Source organism: Bombina bombina, chromosome 1 (assembly GCF_027579735.1).
Source record: "Bombina bombina isolate aBomBom1 chromosome 1, aBomBom1.pri, whole genome shotgun sequence".
NCBI classification, from domain to species: Eukaryota; Metazoa; Chordata; class Amphibia; order Anura; family Bombinatoridae; genus Bombina; species Bombina bombina.
In genome coordinates, this window is record NC_069499.1 from 375,874,767 (window position 1) to 375,891,082 (window position 16,316).

A 16,316-nucleotide genomic window follows, 5' to 3' on the forward strand; every position below is an offset into this window, starting at 1 on the left:
CTTGGGAAAGAGATGTCCAGGATCCCTGGGCGTTGGAGATCATATCTCAGGGATATCTCCTGGATTTCAAAACTTCTCCTCCACGAGGGAGATTTCATCTTTCAAGGTTATCAGTAAACCAAATAAAGAAAGAGGCGTTTCTACGCTGTGTACAAGACCTTTTACTAATGGGGGTGATCCACCCAGTTCCGCGGATGGAACACGGGCAGGGATTCTATTCAAATCTATTTGTGGTTCCCAAGAAAGAGGGAACCTTCAGACCAATCTTGGACTTAAAAATCCTAAACACATTTCTAAGAGTTCCATCATTCAAAATGGAAACTATTTGAACCATCCTTCCCATGATCCAAGAGGGTCAGTACATGACCACAGTTGATTTAAAGGATGCCTACCTTCACATACCGATTCACAAGGATCATTATCGGTACCTAAGATTTGCTTTCCTAGACAGGCATTACCAGTTTGTAGCTCTTCCCTTCGGATTAGCTACGGCTCCAAGAATCTTTACAAAAGTTCTGGGCTCACTTCTGGTGGTACTAAGACCGCGAGGCATAGCGGTGACTCCGTACCTAGACGACATTCTGATACAAGCGTCAAGTTTTCAAACTGCCAAGTCTCATACAGAGATAGTTCTGGCATTTCTGAGGTCGCATGGGTGGAAGGTGAACGTGGAAAAGAGTTCTCTATTACCACTTACAAGAGTTCCCTTTCTAGGGACTCTTATAGATTCTGTAGAGATGAAAATTTACCTGACAGAGGCCAGGTTATCAAAACTTCTAAATGCTTGCCGTGTCCTTCATTCCATTCCACACCCGTCAGTAGCTCAGTGCATGGAAGTAATTGGCTTAATGGTAGCGGCAATGGACATAGTACCATTTGCGCGCCTGCATCTCAGACCACTGCAATTGTGCATGCTAAGTCAGTGGAACGGGGATTACTCAGATTTGTCCCCCCTACTAAGTCTGGATCAAGAGACCAGAGATTCTCTTCTATGGTGGCTCTCTCGGCCACATCTGTCCAAGGGGATGACCTTTCGCAGGCCAGATTGGATGATTGTAACAACAGACGCCAGCCTTCTAGGCTGGGGCGCAGTCTGGAACTCCCTGAAAGCTCAGGGATTATGGACTCAGGAGGAGAAACTCCTCCCAATAAATATTCTGGAATTAAGAGAAATATTCAATGCTCTCCTAGCTTGGCCTCAGTTAGCAACTCTGAGGTTCATCAGATTTCAGTCGGACAACATCACGACTGTGGCTTACATCAACCATCAAGGGGGAACCAGAAGTTCCCTAGCGATGTTGGAAGTCTCAAAGATAATTCGCTGGGCAGAGTCTCACTCTTGCCACCTGTCAGCGATTTACATCCCAGGCATAGAGAACTGGGAGGCGGATTTTCTAAGTCGCCAGACTTTTCATCCGGGGGAGTGGGAACTTCATCCGGAGGTCTTTGCTCAACTGATTCTTCGTTGGGGCAAACCAGATCTGGATCTCATGGCGTCTCGCCAGAACGCCAAGCTTCCTTGTTACGGATCCAGGTCCAGGGACCCGGGAGCGGTGCTGATAGATGCTCTGACAGCCCCTTGGGTCTTCAACATGGCTTATGTGTTTCCACCATTCCCGATGCTTCCTCGTTTGATTGCCAAGATCAAACAGGAGAGAGCTTTGGTGATTCTGATAGCGCCTGCGTGGCCACGCAGGACCTGGTATGCAGACCTAGTGGACATGTCGTCCTGTCCACCGTGGTCTCTGCCTCTGAGACAGGACCTTCTAATTCAGGGTCCTTTCAAACATCCAAATCTAATTTCTCTGAGGCTGACTGCATGGAGATTGAACGCTTGATTCTATCAAAGCGTGGGTTCTCGGAGTCGGTTATTGATACCTTAATACAGGCTAGGAAGCCTGTTACCAGAAAAATGTACCATAAGATATGGCGTAAATATTTATATTGGTGCGAATCCAAGAGTTACTCATGGAGTAAGGTTAGGATTCCTAGGATATTGTCCTTTCTACAAGAGGGTTTAGAAAAGGGCTTATCTGCTAGTTCGTTAAAGGGACAGATTTCTGCTCTGTCTATTCTTCTACACAAACGTCTGGCTGAAGTTCCAGACGTTCAGGCTTTTTGTCAGGCTTTAACTAGGATTAAGCCTGTGTTTAAGACTGTTGCTCCGCCGTGGAGCTTAAACTTAGTTCTTAATGTTCTTCAAGGCGTTCCATTTGAACCCCTTCATTCCATTGATATCAAGCTGTTATCCTGGAAGGTTTTGTTTTTGATGGCTATTTCCTCGGCTCGAAGAGTCTCTGAGTTATCTGCCTTACATTGTGATTCTCCTTATCTGATTTTTCATTCAGACAAGGTAGTTCTGCATACTAAACCTGGGTTCTTACCTAAGGTAGTTACTAACAGGAATATCAATCAAGAGATTGTTGTTCCATCACTGTGTCCTAACCCTTCTTCAAAGAAGGAACAACTTTTGCATAATTTGGACATAGTCCGTGCCCTGAAGTTCTATTTGCAGGCAACTAAAGATTTTAGACAAACTTCTTCTCTGTTTGTCGTTTATTCTGGACAGAGGAGAGGTCAAAAGGCTTCGGCTACCTCTCTCTCTTTTTGGCTTCGTAGCATAATACGTTTAGCCTATGAGACTGCTGGACAGCAGCCTCCTGAAAGGATTACAGCTCATTCTACTAGAGCTGTGGCTTCCACCTGGGCCTTTAAAAATGAGGCCTCTGTTGAACAGATTTGCAAGGCTGCGACTTGGTCTTCGCTTCACACCTTTTCAAAATTTTACAAATTTGACACTTTTGCTTCTTCGGAGGCTATTTTTGGGAGAAAGGTACTTCAGGCAGTGGTTCCTTCTGTTTAATGTTCCTGCCTTGTCCCTCCCTTCATCCGTGTACTTTAGCTTTGGTATTGGTATTCCATAAGTAATGGATGACCCGTGGACTGACTACACTTAACAAGAGAAAACATAATTTATGCTTACCTGATAAATTTATTTCTCTTCTAGTGTAGTCAGTCAATGAAATTGAAATCCAGCACTCAGACCCAAGGTGTGTGCAAGCTAGCATAGGATCACTGCAAAGATCCAAACAGTATCCAAAATCTTCAAAGAATGCAGCAGCACCACTTCTCATATAAAAAGTTCCTTTATTAAACACATAGTGGGAGCAGGTAAAATAGAACGACGTTTCGGGTGGTTATCCCTTAGTCATGTTCACATACTGTTTGTTAGACTTAATCACCTTTAAATAGCCATCAGTCAGGTGAGACCACACCTTTCACCTTAATTGCTTAGATATACATTTTTCTTAACCTCTATTGCCATCTAGTGGTCTAACCCATATCAAACATACAATTTTATTATATAAAAAAAATATTTTTTTTAAAAAAGAGAACAATCACATTTGTTGAAGAGCAGATATCAAAAATGTCAAAATTTAAAATTATAAAATTAAATGCCAGAAAAGGAATTGTATAAAGATAAAGATATTATACTTTACAGGAATACACTTAAATCAAGTTCTCTATTCATACCATTGGGGATTAAGCAATCTAATTTATTGATCCAAAATGCCTCACGTTTTTTGAGAAGCAGTTCTCTATTGCCGCCACGCCTAGGGCTCTGTATATGGTCTATTATTTGAAATCTTAGTTGTGCAATAGAGTGACCTTTACTCAAAAAATGGTGGGCAACTGGGGCCTTTAAATCTCCTGTCCTAATATTTGATTTATGTTGAATTATTCTATCTCTCACCCTCTGGGTCGTCTCTCCGATATAAATTAACCCACACGGACATTTAATTAGATATATAACAAAATTAGCATTACAATTGTAGTAGCCCTTTATTTTAAATTTCTGTCCCGTAAGGGGGTGGATGAATATATCAGATTTTATCATGTTATTGCAACTGGAGCAATTAAGACAAGGGAAACAGCCATTTCTCTCTGAAGTAATGTACCCCAATTTGGATTTCTTACTAGAACCCACGTCAGCCTTAACAATTTTGTCTTTTAAACTAGGAAGTCTAGTATAGGCTGGCATAGGTGGTTGGCGGAATGCTAGTACTTCAGGTTACTAGCATTCCGCCAACCACCTATGCCAGCCTATACTAGACTTCCAAAATTGTTAAGGCTGACGTGGGTTCTAGTAAGAAATCCAAATTGGGGTACATTACTTCAGAGAGAAATGGCTGTTTCCCTTGTCTTAATTGCTCCAGTTGCAATAACATGATAAAATCTGATATATTCATCCACCCCCTTACGGGACAGAAATTTAAAATAAAGGGCTACTACAATTGTAATGCTAATTTTGTTATATATCTAATTAAATGTCCGTGTGGGTTAATTTATATCGGAGAGACGACCCAGAGGGTGAGAGATAGAATAATTCAACATAAATCAAATATTAGGACAGGAGATTTAAAGGCCCCAGTTGCCCACCATTTTTTGAGTAAAGGTCACTCTATTGCACAACTAAGATTTCAAATAATAGACCATATACAGAGCCCTAGGCGTGGCGGCAATAGAGAACTGCTTCTCAAAAAACGTGAGGCATTTTGGATCAATAAATTAGATTGCTTAATCCCCAATGGTATGAATAGAGAACTTGATTTAAGTGTATTCCTGTAAAGTATAATATCTTTATCTTTATACAATTCCTTTTCTGGCATTTAATTTTATAATTTTAAATTTTGACATTTTTGATATCTGCTCTTCAACAAATGTGATTGTTCTCTTTTTTTAAAAAAATATTTTTTTTATATAATAAAATTGTATGTTTGATATGGGTTAGACCACTAGATGGCAATAGAGGTTAAGAAAAATGTATATCTAAGCAATTAAGGTGAAAGGTGTGGTCTCACCTGACTGATGGCTATTTAAAGGTGATTAAGTCTAACAAACAGTATGTGAACATGACTAAGGGATAACCACCCGAAACGTCGTTCTATTTTACCTGCTCCCACTATGTGTTTAATAAAGGAACTTTTTATATGAGAAGTGGTGCTGCTGCATTCTTTGAAGATTTTGGGTAGTGTAGTCAGTCCACGGCCCGCCCTGTCTTTAAGGCAGACCTAAATTTTAATTAAACTCCAGTCACCACTGCACCCTATGGTTTCTCCTTTCTCGTCTGCTTTGGTCGAATGACTGAATATGACATGTGAGGGGAGGAGCTATATAGCAGCTCTGCTGGGTGATCCTCTTGCAGCTTCCTGTTAGGAAGAGATATATTCCATAAGTACTGGATGACCCGTGGACTGACTACACTACAAGAGAAATAAATTTATCAGGTAAGCATAAATTATGTTTTTCTTGAAGGATGCAGACTTCTTCCTGTACCACTGCTTGAAGAAGGTGTCTTCCAGAAACTGGCAGTAGGACTGGGAGTTGAGCTTGACTCCATCCTCAATCCGAAAATGCCCCACAAGCTCATCTTTGATGATACCAGCCCAAACCAGTACTCCACCTCCACCTTGCTGGCGTCTGTGTCGGACTGGAGCTCTCTGCCCTTTACCAATCCAGCCACGGGCCCATCCATCTTGCCCATCAAGACTCACTGTCATTTCATCAGTCCATAAAACCTTAGAAAAATCAGTCTTGAGATATTTCTTGGCCCAGTCTTGACGTTTCAGCTTGTGTGTCTTGTTCAGTGGTGGTCGTCTTTCAGCCTTTCTTACCTTGGCCATGTCTCTGAGTATTGCACACCTTGTGCTTTTGGGCACTCCAGTGATGTTGCAGCTCTGAAATATGGCCAAACTGGTGGCAAGTGGCATCTTGGCAGCTGCACGCTTGACTTTTCTCAGTTCATGGGCAGTTATTTTGCGCCTTGGTTTTTCCACACGCTTCTTGCGACCCTGTTGACTATTTTGAATGAAACGCTTGATTTTTCGATGATCACGCTTCAGAAGCTTTGCAATTTTAAGAGTGCTGTATCCCTCTGCAAGATATCTCACTATTTTTTACTTTTCTGAGCCTGTCAAGTCCTTCTTTTGACCCATTTTGCCAAAGGAAAGGAAGTTGCCTAATAATTATGCACACCTGATATAGGGTGTTGATGTCATTAGACCACACCCCTTCTCATTACAGAGATGCACATCACCTAATATGCTTAATTGGTAGTAGGCTTTCGAGCCTATACAGCTTGGAGTAAGACAACATGCATAAAGAGGATGATGTGGTCAAAATACTAATTTGCCTAATAATTCTGCACACAGTGTATATATATGTATATATATATATGTCTATATATATATATATATATATATATATATATATATATATATATATATATATATATATAGTGATATAGATATATAGCTATATTTGTATATTTTACAAAAAATATTTAATATATATATATAAATTTAAAAAACAAATTATTCTAAGTAAAAAAACTTAAGAATGTGTTGGCTTTAGTGCAGTTGGTCTAGCGCAGCATCAGGTTAGTGCACAAGCGATAAAATGAAAAGGCTTTCTTTAGCATACCCCATAAAATTAAAAGGGGAGAGAGAATTTGCAAGGTTATGATATCCAAAGTCCTGAAGTTAGCGACCCTAAGTCTTTTGCTCTAGCAATTTTACTTTCAACTTGAAAGGTCATTGCTAACCTGAGAGCACTAATGTTAAACTTGAGCTCAGTTAGCCCTTATGAGTGATACAAATGTATTGTCCCACTTGTAATATAGGCCTATATGTGCAATATTGATGTGCACACTTTTGTAAATTAAAGGGACATTCCAGCAAAAACTGGAATTCACATGGGTGCTTTTCAGGTTTGAATAGAAGCATTTTTGCAATATACATGCATTGACAAAAGTGCTTCTAGTAAAAGCGATAGCTGCTTCAAAAGTGTATTTAAGTATGCACTGTGCACCAGCATTTTAAGCACAGCATTTGCCCAGATAGATGCTTGTATCATTTGGTAATGACTGACATGATAAAAATGTTAACGCTAAAACAGTGATAACTTTTACTAGAAGCATTTTTACCAATTAATGTATATTGCAAATGTGTTTCTATTCAAAGATTTAATTTATCTATGTGCGTTTAAATTTTGACCGGAATGTCCCTTTAATAAAAAAAAAAAAAAAAGAAATATTGATAGAAAACCACTATTTAAGTAACTACTCCAGCTCTCTTCTTTTAAAAAAAAGAAATATATTTCAAACATTTTGGAGATCTCTTAAAGAAGCATTAATGCAACAGTTTATTTCTACCAAATTTGTCAGGTAGTCATTTTAACTCTGAAAGGGCATTTATAGTGAACAAATGACACTCTCTTTTGTTAGAGCATGCAATTATATCACTATTAACTCTATAAATCTATATGTTCAACCTCAGCAAATGTGGCTAAACAAATAGCCAAAGTTCTGCTTGGGGGACCCAGAAACTGCCCCTGATCCAATCAGCAGTGATTGTCGCACAACTGTGTTGAAAAAAAACTTTGCAGGGGTTAAACACATAGATATGCAGGGTTGATAGTGATAAAATTACATTCTATAATGAATGAGAGCATGCAATGTTTTCACTATAATAGACATTTGATATATAGCAAGGAAAGAAAAGGCAAGGTGTGATTTATTAATCCCAAATTAATTATAAATGACATGAGTACTGGTCAGGTGTCAAATATTTTCTTACTATTTTTAATGATTTTGTTTTTTTTAAACAATGATGTTATTTATTTTAAAAGTAACTGCAATTATACAATGTTTTAAGAAACACAGCAATATATCAATTGTGCTTTTGTATCTGTCCATTCTTTCAGAAGCGAATTACACAAACACTAGAAAATACAATGTGCTTAAACAGGATTGAGAATATTTATTGTTTAAACTACCATGGGGACACAATTCTTGTCCAGAGGAAACTATTCATTTTCATTGTTGCACCAAGAATTAGATAAATTATTTGCTTCAGCAAAAATCTGTTCATGAACAAATACCACTAGCTGATTAAATTGCTTATTGACAGCAAATAGTGAAAAAGACTTTAAAAGTAAAAGTGACTGATTATTTTGTTCTCTTTTATCAGACACCTTAATGAGTTCTTAAACAGGCTTTGGACAGTTTAGGAATTGTATCTTTTTCTTTTAAACAAAGCTGCATTGCTCTTGGCTAAATGGTAATTAAATAAAGTAATGTTTTGGGGAAGGAAAAAAAAAATCATGTTTCATTTAATCCTCAAAAATATATTTTTACACAGATTTAAAGGCTTAGATTAACAACCACATTTAAAAATAGTAAGCTTATTTAATGTCATTATACAAGAGTTTCTGGTAACTATTAATTAAATTTACTAAACCTTTACAAAGCATGTTTTTGCTATTTATACTCAGTAATATTAATTAATAATGAACATATAGGGCCAAGTGCGCGCAAACATCGCTAGAAGTAAGCTTTTAATGCAGGCATGTTAATGTGTATATTACAAATTGAAAGTAAAAAGTTTGCGCAAACTCAACTTGACGTGCACTGACTTCAGGACTTCAGATATTGCAACCTCTTCTCCCCATAAAACTGTGTTAGACAAAGTATGCTAAACACATTCAAACATTAAACCATATTAAAATTGATTAAAAATTAAATTGTATGTTTCAAGGTATTTAGCTGTAAAGGGTTCAAAAGTGTTTATACACTATGGGTCATATTACAAGTGGAGCGCTAAATATTGTTTTCGCAAAAGTGATATTAGCTAGCCACAGTGCACTGGCATTACAAGTTAAGCTCAATGCAAACGCAAGCTCAAGTTTGCATTGCTATGAAACATTGCACTCACAAGAGCCTGCTTCCATAGATTCCAATGTACTTTCATTTACTTTCAACTTGTAATATGCGCTTGTTAGTGCACTCGCGATATTGCTTATTGTGTCCTGCGCCAACATTATCATGCCACTTGTATTCTAGCCCATAGTTTAGTACAGCATGGTGTTGATTTTATTTATTTATGTAGCTTGAACAAAATGTGAAATTGTAATTCATGGTATAAATAGAGCACCTCCTGTTATCAAACTTGCTTTGTTTTCTAGATATCTTTTATTAAAAAGTAAAGCTAAGTAATTTCATATGAGCTCAGGAGGGTGCTTGCGTCTTTAGCCCTCTATGGATAACATTGTTACAGACATAGGTGTCTATTATAATAATGTGTCAATTTATCTTCAAAAATCCCCATAGACTTTAATAGCAATGTTCTGTAGAAAATCATGAGATAACTTCTTTCTAAAGGATTGGAATTTACCTCATTCTTTCAGAGAGTACTAAAGACACTTGCATGCTCCTACGCTCATATCAGCCTTCCATGTTTTACTCTTCAGCAAAGGATACCAAGGAATATAGATCATTTAATAATGGAATACTGTACAGTTTTATTTTTAAATTGCGTGTTCTATATAAACCATAAAAATTTAATGTTGACTTTACTGCCTTTTTAAATCCCTTCTCTGAAACTACTATGGATGACATGGTGGTGAGCTAATCAGTAATTAGAAGTGTCAGTTGTATGTAGCTGCCATTAATTATCCATGTCCTGCTCATGAATGGCTTGGCAGCTTTAGGGTAAAACCAAAACTTATGAAGAGACATTTATGTAATAAAAAAATGCATTGATATACCTTCTAGTCCTAAATATTATTGTATTTCATTTTTAAATTACGCTAACTTTTTATATTCTGTAGCATTCAATATGCACTATGATATACTTCTGTCTAGTTTATGTCATTAGTAGTTGCAAAGTCAAAGGTTACTGTCAGTAACTTGTCAAACTGATTGGTTCCAGCATTCCACTCTTCAAAGGAAAAACTCCATAAAGAAAACAGTTAAAGAAACTGGCTAAAGCAAATAATAAAACATCTTATAAACAGATTAATAAACATTTCTCCAACATTGGTGTGTCCGGTCCACGGCGTCATCCATAACTTGTGGGAATATTCTCTTCCCCAACAGAAAATGGCAAAGAGCACAGCAAAAGCTGTCCTTATATAGTCCCTCCTAGGCTCCGCCCACCCCAGTCATTCTCTTTGCCGCTGAACAAGCAGCATCTCCACGGAGATGGTGAAGAGTATGTGGTGTTTAATTGTAGTTTTTTATTCTACTATCAAGAGTTTGTTATTTTAAAATAGTGCTGGTATGTACTATTTACTCTGAAACAGAAAAGGATGAAGAGTTCTGTTTGTGAGAGGAGTATGATTTTAGCAGCAGTAACTAAAATCGGTTTCTGTTCCCACATAGGACTGTTGAGATGAGATAACTTCAGTTGGGGTGAACAGTTGGCAGACTTTTCTGCTTAAGGTATGACTAGCCATATTTCTAACAAGACTGTGTAATGCTGGAAGGCTGTCATTTCCCCTCATGGGGACCGGTAAGCCATTTTCTTAGTCTCAAACAGAATAAAGGGCTTAATATGGGCTATAAAACTGGTAGACACTTTTATGGGCTAGATCGATTGCTTTATTTGGGCATTTTATACAGCTTGATGTTGAAATTCACACTTTATAACTTTGGGGAATGTTTTTTTTTACGTCAGGCACTGGTTTAGACACCTTCCCAGTCAGGAAGGGCCTTCTCTGTAGTAGGCAGAGCCTCATTTTCGCGCCATTACTGCGCAGTTACTTTTGAGAGCAGGACATGCAGCTGCATGTGTGTGGGTCTGGAAGTAGTTGAAAAGGTTCCTAGAAGGCTTCATTTGGTATTGTATACCCCCCTGGGTTTGGTAAAGTCGCAGCAAAGGCTGTAGCTGGGACTGTAGAGGGGTTAAAACTGTAAACGGCTCTGGTTTCCTCATTTTAAGGGTTAAAGGTCTGAAATTTGGGGTGCAATGCTTTGAATACTTTAAGACACTGTGGTGAAAATTTGGTTAAAATTGAACAATTCCTTCATAGTTTTTCACATATTCAGTAAAAAAGTGTGCCCTGTTTAAAATTTAAAGAGACAGTAACGGTTTTGTTTTAAAACGGTTTTTGTACTTTATTGACAAGTTTAAGCCTGTTTAACATGTCTGTGCCTTCAGATAAACTATGTTCTGTATGTATGGAAGCCAATGTGTCTCCCCCTTCAAAATTGTGTGATAATTGTGCCATAGCGTCCAAACAAAGTAAGGACAGTACTGCCACAGATAGTAAAGTTGCCCAAGATGATTCATCAGATGAAGGGAGTAGACATAGTTCTACATCATCTCCTTCTGTGTCTACACCAGTTTTGCCCACGCAGGAGACCCCTAGTACTTCTAGCACGCCAATGCTTGTTACTATGCAACAATTGACGGCAGTAATGGATAACTTCATAGCAAATATTTTATCCAAAATGCCTGCATTTCAGAGAAAGCGCGATTGCTCTGTTTTAAACACTGTAGAGCAGGAGGGCGCTGATGATAATTGCTCTGTCATACCCTCACACCAATCTGAAGTGGCCATGAGGGAGGTTTTGTCAGACGGGGAAATTTCTGATTCAGGTAGAATTTCTCAACAGGCAGAACCTGATGTTGTGACATTTAAATTTAAATTAGAGCATCCCCGCCCACTGCTTAAGGAGGTGCTATCTACTCTGGATGATTGTGACAACCTGGTCATTCCAGAAAAATTGTGCAAGATGGACAAGTTCCTAGAGGTTCCGGTGCACCCCGACGCTTTTCCTATACCCAAGCGGGTGGCGGACATAGTGAATAAGGAGTGGGAGAAGCCCGGCATACCTTTTGTCCCCCCTCCTATATTTAGGAAATTATTTCCTATGGTCGACCCCAGAAAGGACTTATGGCAGACAGTTCCTAAGGTCGAGGGGGCAGTTTCTACACTAGCCAAGCACACTACTATTCCTATAGAGGATAATTGTGCTTTCAAAGATCCTATGGATAAAAAATTGGAGGGTTTGCTTAAAAAGATTTTTGTACAGCAAGGTTACCTCCTGCAACCTATTTCGTGCATTATTCCTGTTACTACAGCAGCGTGGTTCTGGTTCGAGGAACTAGAAAAGTCGCTCAGTAGAGAGACTCCGTATGAGGAGGTTATGGACAGAATTCACACACTTAAGTTAGCTAATTCCTTTATTTTAGATGCTGCTTTGCAGTTAGCCAGATTAGCGGCGAAAAATTCAGAGTTGCAATTGTGGCGCGCAGAGCGCTCTGGCTAAAGTCTTGGTCAGCGGATGTATCTTCCAAGACAAAATTGCTTAAAGGGTAAAAACCTTTTTGGGCCAGAATTGAAAAAGATTATCTCAGACATCACTGGGGTTAAGGGCCTCGCCCTCCCACAATATAGGCCTTTCAAGGCCAAGAATAAGTCTAATTTTCGTTCCTTTCGCAATTTCAGGAACGGACCGGCCTCCAACTCTGCAGCCTCTAGACAAGAGGGTAATGCTTCGCAAACCAAACCAGCTTGGAAACCGATGCAAGGCTGGAACAAGGGTAAGCAGGCCAAGAAGCCTGCTGCTGCTACCAAAACAGCATGAAGGAGTAGCCCCCGATCCGGGACCGGATCTAGTAGGGGGCAGACTCTCTCTCTTCGCTCAGGCTTGGGCAAGAGATGTTCAGGATCCCTGGGCACTAGAAATAGTTTCTCAGGGTTATCTTCTGGAATTCAAGGAACTACCCCCAAGGGGAAGGTTCCACATGTCTCACTTATCTTCAAACCAAATAAAGAGACAGGCATTCTTACATTGTGTAGAAGACCTGTTAAAAATGGGAGTGATACACCCAGTTCCAACTGTGGAACAAGGAATGGGGTTTTACTCAAATCTGTTTGTAGTTCCCAAAAAAGAGGGAACTTTCAGACCAATTCTGGATTTAAAGATTCTAAACAAATTTCTCAGAGTGCCATCGTTCAAAATGGAAACTATTCGAACGATTTTACCTACAATCCAGGAGGGTCAATTTATGACTACCGTGGATCTAAAGGATGCGTATCTAAATATTCCTATCCACAAAGATCATCATCAGTTCCTAAGGTTCGCCTTTCTGGACAAACATTACCAGTTTGTGGCTCTCCCATTCGGGCTAGCCACTGCTCCAAGGATTTTCACAAAGGTACTCGGGTCCTTTCTAGCGGTTCTAAGACCAAGGGGCATTGCAGTGGCACCTTACTTGGACGACATTCTGATACTAGCGTAATCTTTTTCAAAGGCAAAGGCTCACACATACATCGTTCTGGCCTTTCTCAGATCTCACGGGTGGAAGGTGAACATAGAAAAAAGTTCCCTGTCTCCGTCGACAAGAGTTCCTTTCTTGGGGACAATAATAGATTCTTTAGAAATGAAGATTTTCCTGACAGATGTCAGAAAGTCAAAGCTTCTAAACGCTTGTCAAGTTCTTCACTCTGTTCCACGACCTTCCATAGCTCAGTGCATGGAAGTAGTAGGGTTGATGGTTGCAGCAATGGACATAGTTCCTTTTGCACGAATTCATCTAAGACCATTACAACTGTGCATGCTGAAACAGTGGAATGGGGACTATACAGACTTGTCTCCAGTGATTCAAGTAGATCAGAAGACCCAGGGAATGAGCTTCCGCAGACCAGAGTGGGTCATCGTCACGACCGACGCCAGTCTAGTGGGCTGGGGCGCGGTCTGGGACTCCCTGAAAGCTCAGGGTCTATGGTCTTGGGAAGAGTCTCTTCTCCCGATAAACATTCTGGAACTGAGAGCGATATTCAATACTCTCAGGGCTTGGCCTCAACTAGCAAAGGCCAGATTCATAAGATTCCAATCAGACAACATGACGACTGTTGCTTACATCAACCATAAGGGGGGAACAAGGAGTTCCCTGGCGATGAGAGAAGTGACCAAAATCATAAAATGGGCGGAGGATCACTCCTGCCACCTATCTGCGAACCACATCCCAGGAGTGGAAAACTAAGAGGCGGATTATCTGAGTCGTCAGACATTCCATCCGGGGGAGTGGGAACTCCACCCAGAGATATTTGCCCAGTTGACTCAATTATGGGGCATTCCAGACATGGATCTGATGGCGTCTCGTCAGAACTTCAAGGTTCCTTGCTAAGGGTCCAGATCCAGGGATCCCAAGGCGACTCTAGTGGATGCATTAGTAGCGCCTTGGGCCTTCAACCTAGCTTATGTGTTTCCACCGTTTCCTCTCATTCCCAGGCTGGTAGCCAGGATCAAACAGGAGAGGGCCTCGGTGATCTTGATAGCTCCTGCATGGCCACGCAGGACTTGGTATGCAGACCTGGTGAATATTTCATCGGCTCCACCATGGAAGCTACCTTTGAGACAGGATCTTCTAGTACAGGGTCCATTCGAACATCCAAATCTAGTTTCCCTCCAGCTGACGGCTTGGAAATTGAACGCTTGATTTTATCTAAGTGTGGGTTTTCGGATTCTGTGATAGATACTCTGGTACAGGCCAGAAAACCTGTAACTAGAAAAATTTACCATAAAATATGGAAAAGATATATCTGTTGGTGTGAATCCAAGGGATTCTCATGGAGTAAGATCAAAATTCCTAGGATCCTTTCCTTTCTCCAAGAAGGTTTGGAAAAAGGATTATCAGCGAGTTCTCTAAAGGGACAGATTTCTGCTTTATCTGTCTTGTTACACAAACGACTGGCAGCTGTGCCAGATGTTCAAGCTTTTGTTCAGGCTTTGGTCAGGATCAAGCCTGTTTACAGACCTTTGACTCCTCCCTGGAGTCTGAATTTAGTTATTTCAGTTCTTCAAGGGGTTCCGTTTGAACCTCTACATTCCATAGATATCAAGATGTTATCTTGGAAAGTTCTGTTTTTGGTTGCTATTTCTTCTGCTAGAAGAGTTTCTGAGTTATCTGCTCTGCAGTGTAATCCGCCCTATCTGGTGTTCCATTCAGATAAGGTTGTTTTGCGTACTAAACCTGGTTTCCTTCCAAAGGTTGTTTCCAACAAGAATATTAACCAGGAAATAGTTGTGCCTTCTTTGTGTCCGAATCCAGTTTCAAAGAAGGAACGTTTGTTACACAATTTAGATGTAGTTCGTGCTTTAAAGTTCTATTTAGAAGCAACAAAGGATTTCAGACAAACATCTTCTCTGTTTGTCGTTTATTCTGGCAAGAGGAGAGGTCAAAAAGCTACTGCTACCTCTCTTTCCTTTTGGCTGAAAAGCATCATCCGATTGGCTTACGAGACTGCCGGATGGCAGCCTCCCGAACGCACCACAGCTCACTCTACTAGGGCTGTGGCTTCCTCATGGGCCTTCAAGAACGAGGCTTCTGTTGATCAGATATGTAAGGCAGCGACTTGGTCTTCCCTGCACACTTTTGCCAAATTCTACAAATTTGATACTTTTGCTTCTTCGGAGGCTATTTTTGGGAGAAAGGTTTTGCAAGCCGTGGTGCCTTCTGTTTAGTTAACCTGATTGGCTCCCTCCCTTCATCCATGTCCTAAAGCTTTGGTATTGGTTCCCACAAGTTATGGATGACGCCGTGGACCCGACACACCAATGTTGGAGAAAACAGAATTTATGCTTACCTGATAAATTACTTTCTCCAAAGTAAGTCCGGTCCACGGCCCGCCCTGGTTTTTTAATCAGGTTTTATGAATTTCTTTCTTTAACTACAGTCACCACGGCACCCTATGGTTTCTCCTGTTTTTCTCCTGTCCGTCGGTCGAATGACTGGGGTGGGCGGAGCCTAGGAGGGACTATATGGACAGCTTTTGCTGTGCTCTTTGCCATTTCCTGTTGGGGAAGAGAATATTCCCACAAGTTATGGATGACGCCGTGGACCGGACACACCGTTGGAGAAAGTAATTTATCAGGTAAGCATAAATTCTGTTTTTAGTAATTTTGAAATGGGCCTGCAATTTTGATCTGCCTCAAAAACTGTAACAAGTGTCCTTATCATTAATCCCATGCAGTTCTGTGGCTGAAGTTGCCATTAAACATGAATCACAATTAATAAGCAAAGAATTACAGTTATTCCCCACCTCACTCTAGTCATAGATGCCACCATGTGGAAATCTAGCATTCAGTACTTCCCAGTGCTGATGAGTTTGCACATGTGCAGCATCTCTCCTTCAGATACCTGCAGTACTACTTAAATTCCAAAATGGTGGCACTCATAATAAGAAGGCATGAAATATATTGAGTGTTTAAAGTCCCTTTAATGACACATTTTCAGTACATGCCTTTGGAAAAAAACTATTCTTTCTAAAAACCCTTATGAACCTATCAATATTTAATATTAGATTGTGTTTGCCCTATTATTTTTAATATAATTTATTTGTATATCACCACTCCTTAGCCCTATTTATGTTGCATACAAGTCATGAACTTGTGTATACTTGGAAATTTTACGTGTGTACATGTTAAATGTTATTCCTAGTTTAATAAACTGAGTCCTAGCCAC

General features: G+C 39.9%; 1 protein-coding gene across 1 annotated transcript in view; it reads right to left on the minus strand.

Annotated features, from left to right (window-relative positions):
• Positions 1-16,316, minus strand: part of LRP1B (LDL receptor related protein 1B) — a 2,715,774-nt gene that overhangs the window by 340,809 nt on the left and 2,358,649 nt on the right. The gene's annotated exons all lie outside the window — the stretch shown is intronic.